The 23,143-nt window shown below is 41.7% G+C and overlaps 1 long non-coding RNA gene across 3 annotated transcripts; it reads right to left on the bottom strand.

The window, feature by feature from the left end:
* LOC311295830 lies at positions 1-3,045 on the bottom strand. 3 transcript variants are annotated; one of them, XR_014628402.1, is made up of 9 exons: positions 2,695-3,045; positions 2,283-2,497; positions 1,821-1,914; positions 1,518-1,717; positions 1,231-1,348; positions 1,053-1,144; positions 834-940; positions 449-625; positions 1-300 (listed from the first exon to the last, which is right to left on the bottom strand). It is a non-coding gene; the product is annotated as an uncharacterized lncRNA (long non-coding RNA). The 3 variants fall into 3 exon arrangements; XR_014628403.1 differs by having other exon boundaries at positions 1,863-1,914; XR_014628404.1 differs by lacking the exon at positions 1,518-1,717 and having other exon boundaries at positions 2-300; positions 1,863-1,914; positions 2,695-3,044.
* Between the last annotated feature and the right edge of the window lie 20,098 nt (positions 3,046-23,143).

Raw genomic sequence — 23,143 nt, 5'->3', positions numbered from 1 at the left:
ATTTATGGTGATAAAAAGCAGATTTTATTACATGCTTTATATTCATAGTTAAGGTCATTGTCCAGAAGTATGAAAGGTGTTACTGTCTTGTAGATTACAGTCCATCATCAGATATTTCATAGTCACTGTTGTACTCATCAGCTGAATCACTGTACAAGAAGTTGATGTCCTCTGCTCCAGACAAAACTTGCAGGTAACAGTCTCTTGCTTGCACCTTCATTTCTCTGATTTGATGCCACTTTCTGAGGATGATGCTCTGCAGACCTTTCAAACCTTCTTCACTTAGGCCACATTGCGAATCTTAAAAGAGGAACACAAGAATTTAAGACCAGCATTAGAAACTTTATAAACAGTCATCATTGTTGTGTATATTTATTAGGGCTGCCCCCTAATAGTAATCTTTGGTCGAGGCAACCCTATGTTTATGTAATTTATTACAAATACATACTTTTCATTGTCTCACTAGAAAACAAGCAGGACAGCTCTCTGAGGGTATCGGGACGAGTTGAAAGAGATTTCCAATGGTGGTCCATCTCTGCAACAAGAATCTTCTGCTCCTCCTCAAGTCTCCTTACTGACATGATGATGTCAAACGCCTTTCTCTTTGTCCTTAGATCGACAGAGTCTGGAATGCATTTATGATAAATAAATAAATAATTTGTATTAAACATCAACCTTCAAAGAATCTCTGAAATAGTATGGGGTTACAGAATGACATTTGAAGCATTGTGGGTTATGTGTCATTATGTATCAGATTTGTCAGGAGCAGTCAACAAACAGTAACAATTACAATTATTTGTGACTAAATGTATTACAAGTAATCATTTCCTCACCGTCAGCCCAATCCTTTACATCATTCTTCCAATTGGCTCGCTGTCACTGTCAATTGCGCTTTCATGGACTCTAGGTTTTGTAACTGGCTTTGCAGAGCTTTTGTGGTCTACAATAACAAACAGTGGTAAGAAACAAAAAACAAATGCTCAATGCACAGCTTCGTACACTGCTAACATGCAGTACTGAACATCTAAAATTAATTCTACTGATGTCATTACCTTTTGATATCGGCGGGTCAGTGAGATAGCCAAATTGTTGAACTTTTGCTGATTCCAGCGCATGGCCATGAGAGTCAGCATATCTGTGCATCCTGAAAAACAAAGAAAATATGATGTTACCATATTCCTCCTACGTATTATGTAAGGATGTAACCAGTGCAGTATGTGGTCATCTTACCTGCTTTTGACATATGCTTTCTGGTTACTGCAATCCTAGATAGGAAGGCATTGCACTGTTCCACCTCCTCCCCTAGTGTTAAACCAGCACCGTCCTGATATGCTCCACTCCATTTTACCTGGTTAAGAATAAAAAAAAAATAAAATAATAATAATAATAATAATAAATATATATATATATATATATATATATATATATATATATATATATATATATATAAAAAAACAGATGTTTGCAGATGTTCAGTTTAGATAATACGATTCTATCCCATAGCAACACTTCCTTACCTCGCATTTAAAATCATGGGCTTTGGCATGAAATACCGAAAGGAATGGCTTCATGTTAAGAAGGTGCTGGAGCTCTGGAGCAGGACTCCGTGCCGACACACCACAAGCTCCAATCCCTCCTCGTCTACCTTGCTGGCAGATCTTTGGGAGGTCTCTCTGGCTGCTGACCACTCCCCTCCACAAACACTTCTTCCACTGAACTACAATATGGAAAATTGTTGATGAAAATAAGACTCTCCTAAACAAACTCTTCAGAAAGAGGTTATTATAGTGCTGAAGTCTAATTATCATCTAGAATTTTACATGTTTGGTTGTGTTGTGAATGTGGTCTACAAATCTTTTTACGTCTTCATCCTTGGCTATGAAGATGCCTTCAAAGATGGCCTGTTCCTCAGATCTAAAAAAAACAAAAAAACAACAATTGATGATTGACAACAATTTATAACTTAAAATCTGAGATTTCTTAGTTCACATTAAAGAGCACTGTTTTCTTATTAATACAAACACTGTGATACACAGTTTGGAGTAGCTAGCAGCATTCTTGAAATGGTAATGCTTGCAGTTTCCATCAACTGAAACTGCAAGCATATCTAGGGTGCATGCAGGACAGTTGAAGGGCTCTTCCTTGCATATGTTGTCCACCTCAAATCGCACAGCCTCCCACTCAAAAAAACTTTTCAGAAAACTGTCTGCTGAGATCTTGCTTATCAACCAACAACTCAAAGATATCAACAACACTGCAGGATAGATAAATTCAATACTCACACGACCAAAGCGGCTGATTCAGTATGCTTGGCAGGACAGTCCTGGTGCCGCCATCTTCATTTCTTCAAATGAAAAAAAAGACATCTGTGGCATAAAGTGTGGCAAATTGAAGGGTTGCAGGCCAGTAGTCACTTCTGTTTAGGGCATCGACTCAGCAGTCCAAGTGGATTGGCATGCCTCACAAATTAACTCAGGCATGGTTCGATCATGTCATCCTGGAAATATCAAAAACACATCCACTGTAATGTAAACCAGGGTTTGGGTTCTTTGTACTATTTATATATTACTTTGTATACTTCATATATTTTTAGTTTTATATCTATGTCAAACTTGTAGGGAGTCGCGTATGGATATATATTTATTTTAAAGATGCTTCTCAAACAGGACAAAATAAAGTTCTTCACATTCTTACCATTCATTGTGACCACAGCAACAATCTTTCCTGGACTAACCCTCAATAACTCTGGTGAACAACCACAGATTTTGTCAGGTATCTCCACAGGTACAAGCCGGACTGAAAAAGATCATACAGTACACTTGAATTATGTTAAGGGGGCTAAAAATAATTTTTGAAGCTGCCGAAGAGGGACCTAAAGAAAAATAAGAAAAAAAACAGAATTGAACATTTTACACCAGCATTCTCTTCATCTGTGTTGCCAGAATGGGCTAAATTGTATGTGATATTCCTTTTTAATAAACAAGAAGTGAATATTGTTAATTACATTTTAGATAGAAATTAGACAAAAATTGTCAATAAATGTAAGTTTAGCTCTATTTCAAAAAAAAAAAATACAAAAAAAAATTCCAAACAAAGCCACAGCAGAACTTCTAATATATATATATATATTAGAAGTTCTGCTGTGGCTTTGTTTGGAATTTTTTTTTTTTTTTTTGAAAAAAAAAAAAAACGTGTGAAAATTCCTGTTTATAAATATATAAATCAGTCAATAAGTTATGACACCATTGCTTGTTACATTAATTATACACATTAATTGTTTTATTTCATATTGAAAAATTGTGATGAGCCACAATTTAGTAGTTATGAATTAATTTGTATTGTTAATTATAGATTTATTTGGGTGTTAATTATATAATTTTGCGTGGATTTTAAACAATTAGGCTGTAAAACAAACCAATCTGGCAACTGTTCTTCATCTGAACATTTCTAATATTGGATAATAGTTGTGGGCTAATGTAATACTGAAAATATTACATTCCCCTATGATACATGATTATATGCGACAAAAATGAACTTGAATTCAATTAGCTAACTTTGCTAGCCTGCACATTTGGTGCAGCAAGCTATATTTTTATAATGCCTTCTATTTTTTACCGTCATACGAAATTGCCACCTTACACATCTAAAGGTTCTAAACACAACTTTTTGTCCTGATTCAACAGTTTTTAGATGTGTAAATTTAAGAATAGTATCCATCTCTATTAATTAACTCTTCTACTTACCAAGTGGGAAATCGCAATGGACCTTGGGATCGCCCCATACAGTGACGTCAGCGTTATTAATTTAGAGGATTTAATCAATAAAAAATAAAATAAAAAATGTAATATTAATTGAACAAAATCGTAGCATATTATATATATTTATTAACATCAAGAAACCTCCGATAAAAATACGTTACCCAGCATGCTCTAGTTAAAGCAATGTACCTATGTACCAGTACCTATGACAAGAAAACGGTTAAACTAATTACTTGCACGCCGTGGAGTGTTGTTAAACTCACCTTTGAATGCAGTTTTACCTGCAGTTGAGCGTTGTTTTGGTTAAACTAACCTCTGAATGCCGTTTTACCTGCAGTTGAGCGTTGTTAAACTCACCGCTGAATGCGGTTGCACACCATGTGCGTTGTTAAACTCACCGCTGAATGCGGTTGCCGAACGCGCTAAACCTTTGCGCAGAGAGGGCACTTAGATATCAGATTGCGAGGGTTTTTAAACATCAAAAACCAGTTGGAGGGCCAGATAAATATCATCTGGGGGCCGCCATTTTACTAGCCCTGGCATAGATCATTTATTGTAGTCTATTCCTTTTTTTTTTTTTTTTTATTGTAGCCTCAACCCATACACAGCAGACGGGTTGCGGACGGTGTTACCAAGACGTCAAATTTCAACGCCGCAGGCTCCGGTTCAGAGTTCTATAGAAGTCAAACAGACTACCCTGCACGTTGAAAAATGACGCCAAAGGTATACCCAGTGCGTTAAAAAGTGACGCCAAGGGGTCCTGGCCAAGCGTCCATATTTAACGAGTCCAACTGCGTCCTGTAAAACGCCCGTGGGTTGCATTGATGGTTGAAAGCCATGAGCGTCTCTCACACACGATAAAGGGTGTGTTGAATTCGGCCAATATACTCCTGCGGGCAATTAAGGGATGATGGAACCTATATTGTCGTGTTTTTAGTTAGGATACCTAGCACACATTCACGTTTAAAAATTGAGTAGGCTACCACAGGCTTATTTAAAACTAAACGAAATTGTAGCCTACGCATGCTACTGTTGCTGAAAGCGTCTGATATCACGCACTTGGATTGGCTAGCAAAGTCCAACTGCGTCCTGTAAAACGCGGGTGGGTTGCATTGGAGGTGGTTAAGCCGCGAGCGTCTCTCACAGACGATAAGGGTGTTGAAAATGGCGAATATCTCCTCTCGAAAGATAAATAATGGAAAACAATGACCTCCTATATTAGGTGTAGGCAATCCTAATCATAGAGCAAACATAAGTCGTTCCTGAAAACGTCTTTAGTCTGTGCAGTCGGTCAATGTTGAGGTGAATTGACGACTGGTGAAGCCCTGAGCGTGTAATTACATCGCGGATGGTTTTACATTGAAGTTGGTTGAAAGCCATGTGCGTGTCATCTATACGCAAAAGGGTGCTATATGCGTGGGCAGAAAACGCCGAAGGACGTGACAAAACGGCCTTATTTGACGCCCTGAGATGAGAACGGGTTGGCTGGTTTGTGTGGTTATATGTGTCACGTTTTGGGTGTTCTTGTTCTTATTTGTGTCTGTTTGTGTCTGTCATGTGATCCCCTGTTTTTAGTTTTGTTATCCTGTGTTCCCTTGTCTGTTGTGTCATGTTAATTGGTGTATTGTTATTGTTCACAGGTGTCCCTTTTCTTGTCATTATGTGTGTGTATTTAAGCCTTCTTGTTTGCCCTTCCTTTGTTGAGTATTGTTTGTTCTATGCTCTGGCTCCAGTTTCTTGTTCTCTAAGTCTGTGTCTGTGTCTGTGTCTGTGTCTGTGTTCCTGCTTTAGTTCAGAGTTTTCATGCCCTGTCATGGTTTTGTGTTCTTGTTGTAAGTAAATTTGCGTTTGGGTTCTCACCTCAACTTGCCTCCAGTAGACTTCAATCTAATATGTATGAATTCAACATTGCAGGTTTTTAAACTTTTTAATGTCACGTAATCTAACTCCTTGGTCTTTTTGTATTGTGTTAATATCAACTCAATCCTATGAAGATCTACAGATATTCATTCGTATAACTATATGGTTGTAGATGCAGTCCATTTGCTGTGCTCACGAATGACCTCTGTCTCCTTCATTTGCATTTCCCTGTCACCCGGGGCCTGTACCATGAAGGTAGCTGAACAAACTCGGGGTTACAGGATTGGTTTTGAGTTGACAAATCCAAACCGTTGCGATCAGGCTTTATTGGTACCATGATGCAGCTCATCAACTTTCTCTGTCAACTCAGGCTTTGATCTTTAAGCTATGATTACTCCACGCGCGCGTGCACATAAAAGAGTGACGTCGACACTGAACAGCCAATCGCGGGTAGTAGAGCGAGAGCGTTATATTTTTCCGCGGAGGAGCAAGAGATAATTATTCAGAATTACGATGAATTTAAATATGTATTTCAAGCTCGAAACAATACGGTCTCTGTGCCAAAGCAAGAGAAGACTGTTGGAGAAAGATTGCTGATTGTTAATGTGTAAGTTAAACAAATACGTTCTATATTTATGTAAAATTATGTATATGTATGTGTAGCCTATATGTTTACTATACCCTATAGCCTATTTGTATAATATATACAAAATGTACATGTATGTACTAAGAAAGATTAATATTCCTTGATTTTTAAATGCAACCCCAACTCCAAATGTTCTTGGCAGCAGATAAAGACAAAATATAAAAATAATAATTCAAAGTGGTGAGTATTTACCACAACCTTTTATTACTTCTGTGAACATTTGATCACAAACACTTGTTTGCAGCAAACAGAAATAAAGAGTTAAATTCAGAAAACCAGAATACACTGGCGGAGGAGTTGGCTCTGAGTAGCAATAAGGGGCGGCCGATTATGGATGGGATTAGAGGTGCTGTACAATCTTACCCTGGTGCTGGCTCCTTTAAGTAAGTAACACTGGGTATGTGTGCAATACATTACTACTTTTAAGTTGTAAATATGGCTGACTGTATGTTCTGCAGTAGAGAGAAATGTGTCCCTGTTGAAGCCAGCACACACAGTCTCCCACACAGAGGTCAGTATGCAGCAGACAGAACACCAAACATAACCTGCTTTACAACAGTTATGCTTTACATTGGCCTAATTTTATTTATTAGGGTGGAGGAAATGAAGACACCCTGTCTGTGTGTTCTCAGACAGTTGCTGATGTGAATGCACTGGGCTTTTTATTATGGCAAACATTTGAATGTGTGGCATAAAAAAGGGACGGGCACTTACACATCTCTTTTATTGTAGGATTTTTCACAACCTGCCCCAGAAACTGAGGCCTCTACCTCAATGGCCTTCAGAAGAAATGTGTAAGGATTTAAAACCCTTGACATAAATTACAGTCAGTCCTGTGTTTGTAGGAAGTGCAAGGAACTTTTTGTGATTTGATGAGCCTCCAGAAAACTTGTAATGATCATGTTTGTGGTGGAATTATGTTTCAGGTGGAAACAGACTCAGTCAGGGCCCTGTACAAAAGGAGTCTTGAACTAGACTGCACACTAAAGGAGTCCTGAACTAGACTGCACACTAAAGGAGACTTGAACTAGACTGCACACTAAAGGAGACTTGAACTAGACTGCACACTAAAGGAGACTTGAACTAGACTGTTCACTAGGAGCTGACTGTGAGCTGAGAAAAAAATAAAATGGAGATCAAACAGCTGAATAAAACTGATCTCAGTATGTGAACTTATTTAACCAAGTAACACTTTAGTATTAATATTTATTAATGAAACTTTCTCTTGCTTTCTTTCTCCCTCTCATCCCACAAAACCAATAAAACAGTTTGAGACTTATCTGCAGTTTCATTGTGCTTTTATTAAGTGTAATATTGTATGGTGATTGCATCTACATCTGCACCAGCTGGGTGGTCAAGTGTGATCGGGTCAGTTTCATCGGGGAGAAGCTGGTTTTGTGGTGGTTCTCGCTCTGTTCTACTGGTGGCTATAATGTGCAGAATGGCACATGCATGCAGCCACTATCTCTGATGCCCGCTCTGGTGACTCTTAAGGGCTGAACACAGTTGAAACGTGCCTTTAGGATGCCAAAGGTCATCTCGATCTTCACTCTGGTTTTACTGAGGGCCACATTGAAGCGGTGCTGTGGCCCTGTCTGAGGTCAGGGGGTTATTGTGTAGGTTTTTCTATCTTAGTTCAAATTAACTGTTTTGTACTGTACCAAATTTAACTTGCTTTCCTCAAAGCGCTGACACAACACAGACTCATGGAAAATTCGTGAGTCAAGCACTGGAGCCAGGCCATTTAGCATCCAAACTTGTGATCATACGTTCATGACCACAACAAGTCATCAGCAGATGAAATGTTTAGTAGATCATTTTTATATCTGTTAATGTTACTAATTTAAAGATTCATCTCACAGAAAATAATCATCTCACAAATTCACATCTCTACCTGAAGTGATAGGATTTCCTATCAACATCTGCCTCATGTTCTCTTAGAGCAGTGGAGACTGGAGCAATAGACTATAGGGAATCCTATCATAAGATTAACAGAATAATAATAAAGATTTAAAATAATTCTTAACATGTATTATATTGTATAGTACATTTGTGAAATGTGCATTTAAAAAAAAAAAAAAAAAAGTGTTCATGTGATGTCACCCTATCAATATATCTTACCGGCAATTTTATAAAAGCCCTCTTTTATGGACATAGTCGATAAATGTCCGGGGAACAATATTAATGAAACTATTCATGTACTCCTGCAGAGCAAGGACCACCTTGCGAATGGTTCGACAAACCGTGTTTTCCCCCAGCTTCTGTGCATCACCCACCGTGCAAGTATGTACCACTTGCAAAAAAACACAAACGCAATACCATTTGCGGTACAGTAAGTGCATGAATTCGACGTGTTAAATTATTTATGTGCGGCTCAAGAAGTTCGCAAAATAAGACATTCCTTCCGCGGAAAAGCTGTATCTTTCATACAAGTAACTATCAGGAAAGGCAAGGGGATTTTGTCAGGCTAAAAACTCTTTCTTTACAAAGTGCTCGTCTAACAATTTGCGCTGAGATGTCCACCGGATTTGGAAGAAAAGGTGAAGTCATTGCAACAAACACTTGGAATAAGTTACGTCACCTATATGTTTCTTTGCTCTCAGTTGATTGGTCAAACTTCAGTCTGAGATCTCGAATCCAGATCATAACCTGCCCCGAAGCAGGTTAGCCGTGCAGCGTAAGATACCATGGCAACGAACACCGATTTAAGCCGAGCTACTTTCATAGTACCTAAAACCCAGGGTTGGCGGGAACTAAGCTGAAACACAGCCGGCTAGCCACCTAATCCGGCTTCATGGTACAGGCCCCTGATGTGGTTTGTCTTGTTTTTCTGTTCCCTCTCATTGTTTGCAGAGTGGAGTCAAGCGGCAGATTCTGTGGGTTACCTGATGAATCAACTGATAAAAAGGTTATGTGGTTGTCGCTTGAGGCTTGTCCAACACACTATTCATTTGTAGTAATGTCTCTCATTGCGAACTATCATTCATGAGATATACACGTATGCTTTTATCTTTCAGTAACAGAACCAACTGACCAACAACAACCTCTTTCTGTCATTTACTGGCACCTTTAAAATTGTATAAATTTAATATTTAGTTGTGTGGAATGATATTTGTGGAAGGTTGTTGCTGTTGTGGAATAAAAGAAAGTTAAGCTTTTCAGAATTGTGTTCAATTCTGAGGATATAAAAGTCATAATTTTGAGAAACGTACAAATTTTAAGCTTTTTTTTTTTTTTTTTTTCGCAGCGGCAACAAGCTTCTATAATTTTCCATATAAATGTAAAAAAATTCATTGTGCTACTTACTTAAATGGCAACAATATTACACATTATATTTCTGAGTAGGTTTTATGGCTTGATTTCTTTAATGGAATCTACCTCAGTAAATAAAAATGTTTAGTGTATTACTCAATTAATTAAATATTTTTAGTAAAATATGCCTTTTCATTTTAAGTTGACTCAAGTGCGATTTAGGTTTTTGTACATGAATTGTAAGTTATGTTGTACAATTAAAAGCATGCTGGGGACCAGTGGTAAAACCACATAATTGAACTAATTCTCTTAAAATACATATGTTGCCTTTTCTTATTTTTATCAGGTTAATTGTTTCCCTTATTCAAGTTATTCTTGTTCCGGATGCTCTCTGCACACGCAAGGTCTCTCGCTCGCTTTCCCTCTCTGCCGTGCGCGCGCTACGCAGTTTGGAGCAGTCTCTGTTTTGCATGCGCGCTCGCTCTAGATTCCGAGAGATTTTAACTAATTTGCGGCATGACAAGTCTGTCACGAGTGGCTCAACAGGTAGCATAGATCTATAGATAATCTCATCTTTCAGGCATTTGACCGACCGGGCTGACATTTCAGCGTGAAAATGAACCTTCCCGTTAATTTGCTCCCGGTGATTTTGATTTTACTCGACCAAGGTAAGACAAAATATGTTACAATCTATTTTCTGGTCATGCACTTATTTTTGTGAACTTATAATGTATCGTAGTGGTGATATGATTATTATCGGGTGAAAACAAATCATAGAATCAGCCCAGATCAGTTGTAGTTACGTTAAAATGGCATTGAACTTTGTAAATTACTTTGTATAAAAACGTGGAATCAACTGTTTGTAGAATATTACATCAGTGCAAAAACTGATAAAATGTAGCTTGACTGAAATGTGAGTGAGCTTATGCCAACAGTGTTGCCAGATTGGGACGGTGATTTCCAGCCCAAAAGCTCGATCACCAAAACCCGCCCACTACAAGAAAAAACCGCCCAAAATTTTACTGCCAAAATAATATGATATAATTTCATCATTTCATTCAAGGTAAGCACAATTGTATCTCCTTAAAACAAAATAACAATGATAAAATAAAATAAAAAATAAAATAAAATTCCAGGAAAACAGATCAAAACAGGGCAATAATTAAGGAGAATTAGCCAAGATGACTAAAATGATGTCAAAACGGCAATCAAGAAATGAACCGATGACTTTAACCCTCAGAAGTACACATTGCAGAACATAACGCAGAATTTAACAGTCAAACTCATTCATCGTTGATTCAAACCTTTTTCAGCAGCTGTCAGGGTCGAATAGGCAATTGTGCAGTCTGGACGGTGTAAAAGTTGCCGATGTCTGGTAAGGTTAGGCTATGTGCACATGACCATGGACATATTTCACGTCCCATATTTAATTTCATTTCAAGTCATTCAACTGTGCTCTCCTCAGAGTTATATTCACCATCGATATCTCCCACCAGGTGTACGTTTTTAGAGCTGCTCACTATCTCACTCTTTACTGTGTAGATAAAACTTACTGTTTAGTAGGCTATATCACTTTGGCATTAGCGATCACTTGAATATACAGCTACAACTTATCGCGCTCAATCGCATCTGCCTGCGGATCGCTGATTGGCTAAAAGTGCGTGCTCTTCGGTGATGTCAACACTAACGCCAGCTGACACTGCATGGGCGTGTGTGTACAGTAATGTCATGATGACTGATTTTATGGACTACATGCACACTTTAGTTTAGTTTTTTAACCAATTAGACTTTAAAATTGTAGATGTTTGAAAACCGCCGAACTGACCCCAAACCAGCCCAAATTTTGACCACCCGCCCAAACCCTTTTTTACCCGCAATCAAATTCAAAACCGCCCAATTGGGCGGGAACCCAGTGATTATATAAATATGCAAATATATAGGGAAAGGGGGTAAAAAATATGAATCAGGGTGTGGATTGATTGTGTGTTAAGATCATTCATGAAACTCATGTATGTTTGTCTGATGAGTGAATGTGTAAATCAATGATGTTCTTCTGCTGTTTGTTTGCATGTTACATTATGAATACAGACATATTTCTCCACAATCTTTATGATCTGTAGAAGAAAAAAAATCACAGTTCTATTGCATAGTTCTGTTTTGCATAACTGTTTCTTCTCCAGTTGCCTCTGGTGTTGGATCAGATGAAGTGTCAGTGTCAGTGAAGGAGGGAGATTCATTCACTTTATACACTGCTGTTCAAACAAACCTAACAGAAGAGATTAAATGGTACTTTATTGACATTCTCATCGCTCACGCCAGTGGAAATTTCAGTGATAACTGTACAGATGTTCAGTGTAATGAAGATGCTGAGAGATTCAGAGACAGACTGAAGCTGGATCATCAGACTGGATCTCTGACCATCATGAACATCACAAACACAGACTCTGGAGAATATAAACTGAAGATCATTAGCGGCAGCAGCGACAATGAAAAGATCTTTAATGTTTCTGTTACTGGTGAGTCATTAATTAATGTTTAAATGCAGTTTATATGTTTAAAACACATTGTTATTGTGCTTTTATAGGCACAAACCAAACAGTTTCCAATAGAGAGTCTTTTCTGAGGTTAATCGCATCACTGCTTTCTTGTAGTGTAGTTTTTGTTTGTTTTCAGCAAAAGATCCTCCAGCATCTGTTGGTTTGTGTTTCAGGTGTTTCTGCTGCTGAACAAGAAGTGAAGAGAGAGTCAGTGAAGGAGGGAGAATCTGTCACTTTATATCCTGGTGTAAAAAACCCAAATGATGTGATGAAGTGGTATTTTAATGACACTCTCATCGCTGAAATCACTGGAGATCAGAGTAAGATCTGTACAGATGATCAGTGTAAAGAGAGATTCAGAGACAGACTGAAGCTGGATCATCAGACTGGATCTCTGATCATCACAAACACCAGAAACACAGACTCTGGAGAATATAAACTACTAATCAACATCATGAACAGCAGCTTCAGCATCACTAGAGTGAAGAGATTCAGTGTTTCTGTCATTGGTATAATTCAGTCATTCAATTCATTTTCCTTTATTTAAAAACAGTTCAAATATTTAAAAATCAACTCAAAAAGTTTGGTTGTGGGATGCTAATGAAAAAAAAGCAAACTTTGATTAATGTAATAAACATAATTAACTACTGTTGTTAAAACCACCATATTTATCAGTTAAAATCAATATTATACAACTTATAACCAAAGTGGTGTAAATATCAGTCAGAGATATTTGTAAACATTATATTATTCTCCAGTAATAATTTCTGTCTGTCTGATTCCAGGTTCAGGTTTGTCTTCAGGAGCTGTAGCAGGAATAGTTGTTGGTGTTCTGCTGGTGTTTGCTGCTGTAACTGCTGCTGTGATTTACTATCGTCACCGCAGGCCCCATGCAGCAGTACCACAGAGTGTAAGTATTACTCACTTTTATGTGAGATTATATGAGATTTACTGTGCAAAAATAAATAAAATTAAATAAAAAGATAAAGACCAACGGTGTTGTAAAGGAATTTTCCTTAACCTGACTATCTAAAATAAAACTGTTGAGTCTACTGTCGACACAGAGCGTCTACTAATCGACACTTAATAAATAATAAAACTGTTGCGTCTACTCATCGACACAGAGCGTCTACAAATCGACACTTAATAAATAATAAAACTGTTGCGTCTACTCATCGACACAGAGCGTCTACAAATCGACACTTAATAACCTTTATACTCTAGCTCTTGCGTCTTCAGTCGACAACTGGCCGAGTCTACTAACCTAACTTACTTGATTCCCTAAACTGACCTGCTGCGCAGCAGAAATAACAGACAGACTTTCAGCAAATGTCCTCTAAATGCTTTAATAACGGCCGGGAGAGTCTTCGAGCAGTTCTCAGAGAACTCTCCCAAGAAGAATCAAGGCCGGAGGATCTCAGACAAATTCCATTGAGACATCCCACCGTAAAACACATATACAACAGTTTTTATAGTATAGAGGTATGACATAATGTCAGGCTGCATTACATAATTTCCCCACTATTTGATTGGTTCTTCATATGCAAACCCCTCTGTTACTAGGTAAAGCAAACTCTGATCTTGTGGTGACTTCATCTGTAATCACAAGATTCTAACAGACTGTCTAGTTTCATTTCCCAAAACTAAGTTATTTTTTACATACATACGCACACGGTCAAAGACACAAGTTTTCCATTGGTTTCATACAGTACATCCTGTTCCAATGTTAGATGTTAAATAAGGTTAGATGTTAGAAACATGGTTAGTTTAATATACAGTTTAAAATTTCCACGACAGTGTCAATATATTTTGAATATTATATCAGTATAATTCTGTGTTTAACATAAATGTAAATAAAATGTACAAAATGTAAATGTGAAATGTTGCCTTTTATTTGCTCTTTACTTTTTTATTTTTAACAGTAATGAAAACACCAGTTTAAGCATTTTAGACACATGTGATATTGAAATTATAATACTTAATATATGCAGTGTTGGAAAGGATACTTTCAAAATGTATTCCGTTACAGAATACATGCCCAAAAATGTAATTTGTAACGTATTCCGTTACGTTACTCAATCTGAGTAATGTATTCTGAATACTTGGATTACTTCCACATTGAATTGCATTTTATAAGTGTCGGCCATCAAATCCTGCTTAATAAACAGGCCTATTCTTGTGGGGTGGGGGTGCGGTGATGCGGTGGTGACGCGTATGCCAATAAAGCACCTAAAAGCTGTCACAAAGAACCGGCAAAAGTAATAATCATGAATATGTCAAATATAGAAAGGAGAAATTTTAATTGTTTATTAATAGACAAGTGTTTTCTTTGTCAGTGTCGGCTGCAAAGATGAAGTTGACGATGCTGACTCGCGATCTTCGCGTGTGAACGCGCCTAGTGAACGCGCCAGAGAGAAATGCACATTTCATACGGATTACATATGTAGAGAGCAGTTATTTTGTGTTGAATTGTTCTGTTTAAAAGTAGACATGTCTGTGAGGCAAGGGCCTACTACCTTATACGCTGAGCGCCCGTTTCACACATACTCCGTGTGCAGTGCGTATGTGGTAGCCTACAGGAGCACGCGCTATAGTGCTTTCACATATGATGCATTTGCATCATCTCTTTACCTCAAACACATACACAATATTTGTATTTCAGATCCAGAAATTTTCAGCAACTTTGATTTAAAAAAAGTTTTGTCACCGGTGCAATTTTCTTTGTAGCCTACATACACTCTTTAATAGACGTATTCAAGTTTAAACAATTTAAACAACGTATTAATCAATGCATTACTTCTATATAGATTAAGTTGTTCAAGCAAGTGGTAACATATTTAACATGTAGGCTATTAAAATCTCAAACATTTTAAATTAAAACTTAAAATTTACAAAAACAGGCGACTCTCATGCCTTTTCTTTTGCATTTAACTGGAATCGCTTTTCCACTACACAGTACCAGCTCGCCTCAGCTCGGCTCGGCTCGACTCGACTCGGCTCTGTTTGGTTTTCCACTGTGTAAAAGTTGTACCTGTACCTGCTTCCAGGTACTTTTTTTCGTACCACCTCCGGCGAAGTTCTAAGCGGGCTGAGGCGAGCTGAGGCGATACTAAAATGTGACGTGAAATCATGGCAGACTGCTGATTGGTCAGAGAGAATCGTCACTATTCACTGCGTCATCATTGCACGCGCCAGACGCAGTATCCTGAATAAAAAACAGCAAAAACAAAAACATCCAAAAACAGCATACACTCGATTTCCTACATTGTCCTGTGTGTGTGGGTAGCGGGTGTGTCTCGCGCATCTCGCGTAAAAGATTAAGTCACGGCAGTTTCCTGCGGCGTCGCTATGACGACCAGGTACTATTGTGGAGGTACTATCTGCAATGGAAAACGGAGCGAAAAGCGAGCCGAGCTGAGTCGAGGCGAGTCGAGTCGAGCTGGTACTGGTAATGGAAACAGAGGGTTTCACTCGCTCCTCCTCTCCATCTCTGCTCATAGCAGGCTAACGGTTTGAGGGGAGTGGTTAAGCGTTTGCAACCCAAGCCATCAAACTGACGTCATCAGAAAAGGAACGCCATTCCAGACCGGAAGAAACTTTTCAGACTTTGATTAAAGATTTCCATGGCAAAATATTGTTCTCTTACGAGAGATACTCTCGTACTGCGTAGAATACGCTAGGGGAAAATCCTTTTCCACGAGAATACTGAAGCCAAAAAATTATCCTTTAATTTTGTATTAATGTAAAACGCGTTGCGGCAGCATACAGACATAGGCGAGGCAGCTCGCGCGCCTATTGGCTGGTCTGCTGGCAACTGCTTAAGCCTATCGAGCGAGACCTAGAGTGACGTCAGACCCAATGAGGGCGCTTTGCGCCCTCTGCGTCACGTCCCGCCGAGACGGGCGTGGCTTAGGTCTATAAATACCGCTCGCAGGCATTATTTCTCTGATTTTTCATCCTTCAGCGAAGCAACTCACATCGCTGGATCCGAGAAGAAGCCGCGCTGTTGAAGAAGCACCTCAGCGGGACGAGTCGACGAAGCTGCTGGCCGCGCCGCCTTCATCACCTTCCTGCTGCGCTATCCAGCGCCCATATCCTTTACTGCACTGTGTGTGTGTGTGTTCGCCGGCGCGACTCACACTGTCTAAAAGAGCTGCGTCTTTTTCAAGATGCCTGCTTGTGGCTCGTGCAAAGCCACACTCAGCGACGGGGACCGCCATGTCATCTGCGCTTCCTGCCTGGGTCAAGAACATGCAGCTCTCGCGCTCGCTGATGGCGGCTGCCATCACTGCGAGCTGTTGCCATTAGCGACTCTGAGGACTCGCTTGGCACTGTTCAACGAGACTGCGCCCACACCTGCTGTTGTGCCGCGCCGTAAAAAGCGCCGCGCTCAGCGAATCCCGGAGCCCTCTCTCAGCCGTCAAAGCTCGCCGGTGCGCCCGCCTGCTTCTCCGGTTTCATCAGCTTCACTTCCGGACGGACACGTCAGCCCTGCTCCGCCGCGCTTTCTCCGCCGCCGGGCAGGCCGCGTCAGCGTTGCACACCATGGCCACGCTCCAGATATACCAGGCCGATCTCCTCCGCCAGCTGGACGAGAGAGGACCTGACGCAATCTGCGTGCCGGACTTGAGGAGCGCTACAGACTTCGCTCTTCGAGCCACCAAGTCAGCAGCACAGGCCATTGGACGGAGCATGGCCTCGCTCACCGTGTCTGAGAGACATCTGTGGCTTACGCTCTCTGACATGACTGAGTCAGAGTGCACCGCGTTCCTCGACGCGCCGCTTTCCCCTGCCGGCCTCTTCGGAACCTCGGTCAAAGATTTCGCCGATAGGTTCGCTGAGGTGCAGAAAGCGACCCAGGCCATGAAGCACTTCCTCCCGAAGCGCTCCGGTTCTGCAGCAGGCCGTGCGAAACCGTCTGCTCAGAGCTCACAGCCTAAGCCTCCGCCCGCCGCCTCCTCTTCTCAACGCCGCCAAACCCAGAGCTCGAGACCGCGCTCTCGCTCATCCGGCCGCCGCCCCGCCCCGCGTGGCCCGCGGCAGAAGATTGCGTTGAAGCCAGAGGCCCCGAAATCGTCCTAGCACGCCTAGGAAAGCGACGGTGTCCAAGTCCCGCTGCGGCCGGACTTCCACCAAAGCTTGCCGCTCGTCCAGTTCCAGGAAATGTGACTGGTCCAGCGTATTTAGCAGCCAACAAGCCGGTTCCATTACCCGCTTGCCTGCACACAAAAGCCGTTTTTACGGCTACCCAGATAAATCCCTTAAAGAGTGTATTTTCTGGTGTCCCGGCCACGGCCGACGGTGTTTCATGTGTAGAAAAAATGCCCACTACTCAGTGCCCATTCCTACACACAAGCACAGCCCTTCACACAGGGCCCGCGCACATAAAATCGACTCAGATCGATTGCGCTTCAAATGTAGCAAAAGTGCCCACTACCCAGTGCCCACAAACGCTACTTCCCACATGTCTCACGGTCCCTGTAAATACAGGACCAGTATGCATATGCTCTGCTCACACGAGCAATGCTGTAAAGGTGGTGTATGTGCCCGCTGCTCTGCGCCCACGCCCACACACAGACATGAAACTAGCCCAGCCCTCCTCCTCTCAGCTAAACACTGCGGAGGAGTCGAGCGCGGGCATTCTGCCCGCTGTTATCAGCGCGCCCCCTGCCTCAGATGTCATGAGCGCGACGCTTATGTCTCAGCACACAAAAGCCGCTGTATCGCGAGCCGATCAGAGCGTGCTTCGCATCCAGCCCCTAGCTACTCGCGCACCTGCGTGGGAAAAGCTTCCCGGGGTTTCGAGATGGGTGCTGAACATCATAAAAGAAGGCTATTCGCTGCAGTTTCGCCGACGCCCTCGCCGCTTCATGGCGCGCGTCGAGACCACGGTAGAATCGAAAGTAGCTCATCTACTTTGAGCCGAGATTTTGAAACTGTTGAGCAAAGGGGCTATAGAACCCCTATCTCAAGCTCAAAGCGAAGGGGGGCTTTACAGCAGATACTTCCTAGTGCCCAAAAAAGACGGGGGTCTCAGACCCATACTAGATCTGCGGCAGCTGAACAGAGCGCTTATGAAGCGCCAGTTCAGGATGCTCACAACCAGAAAAATCCTCGCGCACGTCCGCCAGGGGGACTGGTTTGTGTCAATAGATCTAAAGGACGCGTATTTTCAAATACAGATAGCGTCACGTCACAGGCGATTTTTGAGATTCGCCTTCGAGGGCCAGGCATATCAGTACACAGTCCTGCCTTTCGGCTTGTCCCTGGCACCCCGTACATTTACGAAGTGCATGGACGCAGTGCTCGCACCCCTCAGATTACGGGGCATCCGAGTGCTGAACTATCTGGACGACTGGCTGATTCTAGCCCAATCTCACTCAGAGCTCGTAGAGCACAGGACCATTTTACTCGATCACCTCGAGAATCTCGGTCTCGCAGTGAACTGGGAAAAGAGCTCGCTTTTCCCCAGACAGATTATATCTTTTCTGGGAATAGAGCTGAACTCGCTGCTAATGACAGCACGCCTGTCATCTCAGCGCACACTGGACATTCGGCGCGCAGCCGGCTCGTTCCGCTGCGGTGCGATAGTCCCTCTCAAAGCCTTTCAAAGGATGCTCGGTCTGATGGCCTCAGCATCTTCAGTTCTCCAGTTGGGCCTTCTGCGCATGCGCCCACTGCAGTTCTGGCTCAGAAAGAGAGTACCACGCACAGTGTGGGCCTCCGGTCGGCTTCGCGTCAAGGTCAATCAAGCATGCATTGCAGCTTTGAAACCTTGGGAGGCAAAAGACTGGTACCAATCAGGTGTAAGCCTGGGGACTTCCTCAAGAGTGATGGTGGTGTCCACGGACGCATCCACCTCGGGATGGGGAGCGCTGCTCGAGGGCAGACCGCTTTTTGGCCAATGGTCAAAGCAGGAGAAGCTCTTACATATCAACTGCCTCGAAATGTTGGCAGTGAGCAAAGCGCTCACGCGCTTTTGTCCCCTCATAAAGGGACACCACGTGCTAATACGTTCAGACAACGTCTCAGTGGTGTCCTACATAAATCGCCAGGGCGGCCTCAGGTCCCTGACTCTGTACAGGCTAACCAGGCGCCTCCTGATATGGGCCCGCAGCAACCTGCCCTCGCTGAGAGCAGCGCACGTGCCAGGGCTCCTAAATATAGGACCAGACAGACTGTCCAGGAACCAGGTTCCGACAGGAGAATGGTCTTTGCGCCCACAGACAGTCCAGCCTGCTGTGGAAGAAATTCGGCAGAGCGGGAGTAGACCTGTTCGCGTCTCAAGAGAACGCTCACTGTCCAGAATTTTTCTCGAAGAGCAAGGACGCGCTGACCCACGAGTGGCCTCGCCGTCCTCTCTACGCTTTTCCCCCCGTCTCCCTCCTGACTCAGGTGGTAGAACGGGTCAGGGAAGAAGGATGCTCAGTGCTGCTTGTAGCCCCACTTTGGATGAGCCAACTTTGGTTCCCAATTGTGATGCAGTTAGCAAGCACCGCCCCGTGGCCAGTGCCTCTGAGGAGGGATCTCCTCTCTCAAGCCAACGGCTCGATTTGGCATCCTCACCCAGAGCTGTGGTCCCTCCATGTGTGGGCCATCAACGGGTACCCGCTGACCTCCCACAGGGAGTGTTAAACACTATCACACAGGCCAGAGCTCCGTCTACGCGACGTCTCTATGCCTCAAAATGGTCAGTGTTCTCTAGCTGGTGCACAGCTCGTGGTGTGTCACCCCTGCATTGCGGTGTGACGGAGGTTCTCTCCTTCCTACAGGAACTGTTGGATAAGGGCAGGTCCCCTTCCACGCTCAAAGTCTATGTAGCGGCCATAGCAGTGTTCTCTTCGACCACGCTCGGCCAGTCTATTGGAAGGAACGATTTAGTCATTCGCTTCCTTCGAGGAGCTAAGAGACTGAATCCTCCCAGACCTCCCACAGTCCCTATATGGGACCTTTCTACGGTACTGGAAGCCATGAAAGGTCATCCATTTGAGCCCTTGCAGGAGATTGATCTTAAACACCTGTCTTTCAAGACGGCGTTTCTTCTGGCTCTCGCTTCAGTGAAGCGCATAGGGGACTTACACGCGCTCTCAGTAAGCGCGACGTGCATGGAATTTGGGCCGAATGACTCTAGAGTTATACTCAAACCTAAGCACGGTTATGTTCCTAAATCCCTCAATACACCGTTCAGAGCACAGGTCATTTCCCTGTCTGCCCTGCCGGTCACTGAAGGAAATATGGACGAAAGCTCCCTTTGCCCAGTCAGGGCGTTAAGAGCTTATGTGTCTCGCTCGTCTGTTTTCAGACAGACGGAGCAGCTCTTTGTTTCATTCAGCGGGCGTTCTAAGGGACTAGCCGCTTCGAAACAGACCCTATCCAGATGGGTAGTGGACGCAATAGCGCTAGCTTACACAACCAAGGGCATGCAGTGCCCGCTGGGTGTCAAAGCGCACTCCACGAGAAGCATGGCTTCATCGTGGGCATGGTCAAGTGGGATTGCCTTGCAAGATATTTGTATGGCGGCAGGCTGGGCCTCTCCGTCTACATTTATAAGGTTTTACAACCTAGAGGTTCCCGCACTACAGGCCAGACTACTGTTGGTCTAGTATGGCCAAAATCTCATAACTGGCGCTGACAGTTATGCAGCTATTGAGTATTGCAATCCTTGCTCTATGCTGCTATAAGGAAGATAGTGGCTAACCCCCCTCTCTTCCAGGATTCCCTGTGAGTCCCCTGGGTGATTATGTACTGTATGAACTCCGGGCTGTCGCCCTTGAGTCTATGGTATCAGATCCCAGCACGCACGGCGTTTTACAGTAGGTTCCCCTAGCGTATTCTACGCAGTACGAGAGTATCTCTTGTAAGAGAACGTACTCGGTTACTAACGTAACCTCGGTTCTCTCTAGAGAGAGGAACGAGTACTGCATATCCTGCCGTGCCTGCATGCGCTCTGGTTGCTTCGACTATGAAAAACCAGAGAAATAATGCCTGCGAGCGGTATTTATAGACCTAAGCCACGCCCGTCTCGGCGGGACGTGACGCAGAGGGCACGAAGCGCCCTCATTGGGTCTGACGTCACTCTAGGTCTCGCTCGATAGGCTTAAGCAGTTGCCAGCAGACCAGCCAATAGGCGCGCGAGCTGCCTCGCCTATGTCTGTATGCTGCCGCAACGCGTTTTACATTAATACAAAATTAAAGGATAATTTTTTGGCTTCAGTATTCTCGTGGAAAAGGATTTTCCCCTAGCGTATTCTACGCAGTACTCGTTCCTCTCTCTAGAGAGAACCGAGGTTACGTTAGTAACCGAGTACGTTTTCTTTGTATTAACTTGCATGGATTAATTGTTCACCACAAGACTAGTAATATGCGCTAACAAAGTAAATAGGGTCAATTTTGATTTCATGTTGACTTTAAGACAGTGTTAAATATTTAGGAACTTAAAACTTCTGTACAAACAACAGGAGAACACAATTCCAAGTCTGTAGTATTTTCGTATTTGTGTAATATCAATCCTCATCATCACTTTAATCTTCTGTGAATCTGTGTTTTCTTACAGGAGGGTAATGCTGATAACCCACCACGTGATCCCAATGACAGTCCTTTGAGGAGGAGGATACGTCCTTAAATCAGACTCAGACTCAGACTCAATTTGATACTTTCATTGAAAGAGACACTGAAGAGAATTAGAAAATGATGGAGAGAATGCAGCTGAAACTCTCCACGCTCATAGAGTAATTGTGTCATGATTCATATATTTCACTAGTTGGTACCAACAACAGTCACCATTTCACCTAATATGTGACCCTGGACCCCAAAACCATATGTTTTTTTTTTTTTTTTTTTTTTTTAGATTTATACCCATACATAAAAAAAACAAAAAGCTTTCCATTGGTGAATGCTTTGTCAGGATAGGACAATATTTGGCCAAGATCCAACTATTTATAAATCTGGAATCTGAGGGTGCAAAAAAATCTAAACGTTGAGAAAATTGCCTTTAAAGTTGTCCATTTACGCTGCATTCAATCACAAAACTAAAAGTTTTATATTTTTACAGTAGAAAAGAAAAATCGATAATATAATTTTGACCCATAAAATGTAGTCTATATTTGGCTATTGCCACAAATGGTAAGACTTTATAATAACGTTCAGTTGTAAGTAATTTATGGTTAGTTAAATGATGAACTAATCATTTACAAAACATTCATAAATGATTAGCAAGTTATAAATTCTGTTACAAGTCATTTACATGTGATTAATAAATGATTAACTAATTATTTATGAAACATGACTATGCGTTCATAAATGATTAATAAGTGATATGTCAATTATTGTAGTTTTGTAGAATCAGTTATAAGTCATTTACAATTGATTAGGCCTAAATGATTAACATACAAAACATGAATATGCATTTCATAAATGTTTAACAAATTATGTTACTTTTGTGATGCGTAAACGCATGAATAAATCATTTACAGCACTTTCTGTAAGTGTAAACTATTCATCACTTGTAAATGTGTTAATCATTAACTAATCAATTGTATGTGACTTATAACTGAATCTACAAAACATACATAAAATAATGAACATTTTAATCATTTATTAATGCATAGTCATGTTTCATAAATGATTAGTTAATAATTTACTAATCACTTGTAAATGACTTGTAACGGAATATACAAAACATAGGCTACATAACATTTTTATGATTTAAATGATAAATTAACACATTTAGCCTTAACAAGTATATGAGCAATAAAGTAAGAAACAAAGCAACAGTTTTCCAGCAGTAGATCAGCGAGTGCTTGATGTTTCTCATAGAGATTTATTAAAGCTGATATAGTGATCCAGACAGAAGCAGTGAGACATTATCTCTGTTTCTTAACATTTGCACTATAATGCTGATCTGGTTTGATATCTCAGTAATTTTGTCCCGTCTGTTTACATCATCTGATAGAATTGACTGTGATTCCATAATCACCTCACTAAGACGGGCATCATGACCAAGATTTTCCTCCTCAACACAAGGACAGTCTGCACTACTGATACTGGTTTTACTGGTATTGTTGCTGTTACTGGTAATGTCTGGTATTCTT

The sequence above is a fragment of the Rutilus rutilus genome (genome assembly GCF_951802725.1).
Source record: "Rutilus rutilus genome assembly, chromosome: 8".
In the NCBI taxonomy this organism is placed as follows: Eukaryota; Metazoa; Chordata; class Actinopteri; order Cypriniformes; family Leuciscidae; genus Rutilus; species Rutilus rutilus.
This window is presented reverse-complemented; position numbering and strand designations above follow the sequence as displayed.